Source organism: Cyprinodon variegatus, unplaced genomic scaffold (genome assembly GCF_000732505.1).
Source record: "Cyprinodon variegatus isolate N-32 unplaced genomic scaffold, C_variegatus-1.0 Scaffold314, whole genome shotgun sequence".
NCBI lineage: Eukaryota > Metazoa > Chordata > Actinopteri > Cyprinodontiformes > Cyprinodontidae > Cyprinodon > Cyprinodon variegatus.
In genome coordinates this window covers 312,699-317,405 of record NW_015150767.1, presented here as the reverse complement: position 1 = coordinate 317,405, position 4,707 = coordinate 312,699, and positions in this window count along the sequence as shown.

Below are 4,707 nucleotides of genomic sequence, written 5' to 3'. Positions count from 1 at the left end.
CACACATCCCGCCACTTACCCTCTGGCCTCCCAGAGCAATTTAAGATGAGTCGTACCCTCAGCTGGGGGGAACAGAGCACCATATAACCTGGTTATCAGTTTTCGGGGCTCAGGGTTCTTGTAGTACTTCTTCTATAGAAGAGTGAGAGAACCCATCAGGATATAACCTTGATGTGTGATCTATTAAAATGAGATTTACCTGAATGTTGTGTCAGTTGATGGTAAACTCATATTAAGCATTTATATTCAATTTCAGTTTAGTTTATTTATATAGCGCCATTTCAAAACACATGCCATTTCTGGGCACTTTACAGAGACAATGCAACCAGATGATAATACATCATGTGTTGCACCACTTGCCTCCAACAGTAGTTTTGTCCTCCTTTTGCTAGACATGCTTTTGAAACTATTTTAGGATCATGTATAGTCATACCCTTTTATGGACTCATCGGGGCCGTAATTATGCAGATTTTTATTTCTCATGAAGGCGCGCTTCCCTTACGCATGTTGGGATCCAGAGGCTTGCACACCAGAGGGCGCCAAGGATCCCTTGCTGAGGGCTTGTGCTCACCTGCTACCACCTGTCGCTCCTCTGCTCATCAGGGGATCTGTATTTAAGGAGGCAGAGGATGTCTCTCCAGTGCCAGAGTGTTTGCCAGTTATGGTTAGCAAGCCTGAGCCAACCTGCCTGTCTGAATCTCTGACTACCTGAAAACCTGAACCTGAACCTTATCTGTTTTCTCTTCTCTGCTTCCTAGATTGAACCTGTCTGAAACCAGAAACCCAGAAGAGTTTCTCTGTCTGTTCTCTGAAGAACCCTGGAGATTAATCCCTGTCAAAGACCTGCCTGCCCGCTCTCTGAAGAAACCGGAAGGGAAACTCTAATCGGTGATCTGCCAACACTCAAACCAAGCTCTGCCTCCGCCTAGCCCTCAGCCTGCCGACAGCCTCTGGACCCTCCTGGTTCCTCCCTTCTGCCGCTCTGCTCAAACTCCTGAACAGGTACAGACCTGCATACTTTCATCCTGCAAATTACCTGGACATCCACTAACTCCTCTGTCCCCCTCCTCAGTGAACCCACTCGAGACCAGTCCTGGATCTGATAACCCCTGGATCTGTTTATTGATTGTGCTCTAACTTCAATGAATCTTTGAACTTTTTCCCAGTCTCTGAGTGTTTCTGCATGTGGGTTAGGCACCTGAAGCAAACTATGACAACGCACAGGTGGACTGCATCTGTTTAATCTGTTTAATCTGTCGTTTGTTAAATCTGATAGGGCAGAAATAAATACAATGAATTTACGAGAAGATTACAATGTTGTTGTTGCTTGAAACCCATTGCTTGACAAAATGTGATTAAGTACACATGACCCCTCAATGAACAATTTAAAAAAAACTACTACTACATCTATGTTCTCTCACTTAGTCCTTGTCAGGGTTGCGATGGGGCCAGTGCCTAACTCCTGCAGTCTATGGGCGAAAGGCGGGGTACACCCTGGACAGGACACCAGTCTGTTGCAGGGCAACACAAGAGACACACAAAGTCACACAACCATGCACACACACACTCTCACACCCCAGGACAATTTAGTGAAGCCAATTAACCTAACAGTGATGTTTATGGACTGTGGGAAGAAGCCAGAGTACCCGGAGAGAAGCTACACATGCACAGGGGGAGCATGCAAACTATGGTTACAGGGAATCGAAACAAGGACCTGCCTGCTGCAAGGAAACAGTGCTAAACACTGCACCATCATGCAGCCTGTAATACTACCGTGCAGCTGGAAATACCTTAACTTCAATGTTTTTGCTTTCAGTTTATTTTTGATTTTTTTTTACATGATGTTCTGTTTTTTTTCCCCAGCAGAATTTTGTGTGATTTACTTGATATTAACCATAACCTATATGAAGATCTCTTTGGAGCAGAAACCATTTAATTTTACATTTTTTAATTGCAGAAAGCAGTAAAAATGATAAACAATCAAAATGCCACAAGCCTATGTGATTATCTCTCTCCCTCTGCTGCTCCTGTGTTTGAATCAAGCTGCAGAGAAACAACAGCCACTATCTTCCTGCAGCGTTGTGTGTCTGTGTGTGTAGTTATGGAAAGAAAGGAGGAAAACAAAGAAAAGCAAACACTGAAATGAGAGATGCAGGGCCGGATCCAGGAGCCGGATCCCCCGCTCCCCCCCCAGCCAGTCACAGTAAACACTGTGGGCCTCTTTCCACACACAGCTGCCAGCTATGAAAGCAAAACATGCAAATTTATGCCAAGAAACAAAAACAGTTTTCACACTGTGGAGACATTTGAATAAAAGTTGATCAACATTTGTAATGATGGTTTTACAGAAAGGCTGCAATAGGAATCGCTGTGAGGTTTTGCACCAGACTGTTAATTTCCAACGGAAATGTTTCTTTTTGTTTACTGTAAAAAGCATGAAACATCTTTTACTACAAAGCATGGAAGCATGATCTGATCTTTAAAGGTTTGGAAATCTTTTGAAATCATATGTGAATTGTACAGAAACAGACCAGACTGATGCTTGAACAGCTTGGGAATATAGAACAGGTGAGCTAAAGGTGAGCTGCATACCTTCATTGGTCCCTGTGTGAATGACGTTCTGTCTCCTATCAGTCTACGCATGCAGTGTCATGATTCTGGGAAAGTAGCGGCTTTGCTTAGGTTCTCCTCTCCTCCTGGCTTCATTATTGCTCATTCCTCCCGTCCAGCTCCACCCCTTCTCATCAGTACTCATGCTTTAACCTGCTCCCCTGAATATTTACCCAGACTTCAAACCAGTTACTGTATTTGAGAGCCTCACAGTGATGTCCAGCAGATTGCCTGATCCTGACTTTGCTTTTGCCTCATGGTTCCCTCATCTTTGCCTTGCTGGGCTACTCTGATATTACCTCGTTTTTACTTTTTCTTTTTCTTATCATTATAAATGTTTTTATGTTTTTTATGGATGTTTGAGAATCAGGGCTCTTGTCTACATCAAATCAACATCTGCTGAGGGAGCAGCTGCAATCTACCCCGGGCAAAGAAGTTTAGAGGGAGGTTCTGAAACACAGCACAGATGCAGACGATTTCTGGCATTGTTCTCACCCTTTGTGCTTTATGTAAATACACAGTGAATAATGCATGGCTGCGTTCCCTACGCCTGCTGCATGCAGCTCAACTACAGGCCCTCAGGCTGACAGGAACACAGCCTACCTGCCCTGGCATCATGATTTAAAAAACAGAAAATCCAAATTATCACCTGACTGAACAGTTTAGGTTCAGCGGTATACTAAACTTCCCACACGCTGAACTCTAACAAATCAGAGTGCATAAGTGAGTCCTACAAAAATTATGTTCTAATGATTTTAAAATGGTGTGAACTACCATATGATTTATCACCTAAAATAATAGATTATTGATTAAATAAAAACACAATTTCACCTAAAATGCCAACAGGAGACTGAAATTTGTGATAAAATGAGAAAATGTTCAAGCAGAGAATCTCTTTTGTTCAACAAGTATACTCTTGTTTACCACGAAGAATCCAGTTATTTTATTTAGTCTAGTACTGCATATATGAGCAAAGGATTAGGAATAATAAATTTCTGATGGGCATAGATGTGAGGCTGTTTTATTAAGATGTTCAAATAAATGTTAGCCTCAGGTGTGAAAAAAAATAAATGTGTTGGAGACTTTTTAATGGACCTTTATGTAGATAAAATTCTAAACTTTTCTTAAAATGTCCAGAAAATATTGTGTAACTGTAGCTTCTACCTTACTGGATTTGATAATAAAACTTCTTTTGGAATAACTTGTGAAACTCCATGAAAAACAAAGCATTTGTTGCTTGACTCTGTCTCCCTCTAGTGGCCACAGAAGATATGACGTATCTAATGTTACTTGTTTATCTGTCAATAAGAAGCTTCCATCTAATTAACGTCTGATTCATCATGTTGTGTTTTATCACCAAAATACTTCAGTTCATGTAAACAAATCTTCAGTGCATCACAGTTAGATTGTGTGATCTTGTTTTGACTTTTTTCCCATTTATTGGTCTTTGTTTTAGGGCTTCTGTAGATATCTTCATATAATTAGTGGACCTTAGAGGCAATAATTGGAAACTTTTCTTTTATAAAATATCCGAATCAATTACAGTCTATCAGTCAAAGGTAACTCCATGTCATTAGCAAGAAATCTAAATAAAAAAAATAAAATAAAAGAAAATAAAAGAAAAACCTTTTTCCAGAGGGCTTATGTAGAAATAGCAATTCACTATTTCAAAATAAATTGAAGCAGGAAACATTTTCTTTTACATCTCTTTATATAATTATCCCTATGGCCTGTGCATATATTTCTCCCATAGTTTTTATTTACTTTCAACTTACCATTAATTTCCCTTCCATTAATTAAAATAATATAATTTTATTGATCCTATGATATATTGTAATTTACTTAGTAATTTTTTCTTTTTTTATATAATTTCAGACAGACACTTTGACAAACAACAATAAATTAATCAACCAAGTACACACAAAAAATACTATTTAACATAAACCAAACCAAACACCAATTTCCAAACTAACTAAATTCACCTGAACATAAATAGAAACAAAACCCTCCACGAAATAAACCTGTCAGTATATACAGACAGAGAAGTTATTATATTTATTAATTTAAATAGTCTGAAAAGAGGTATGAAGAAGTAAA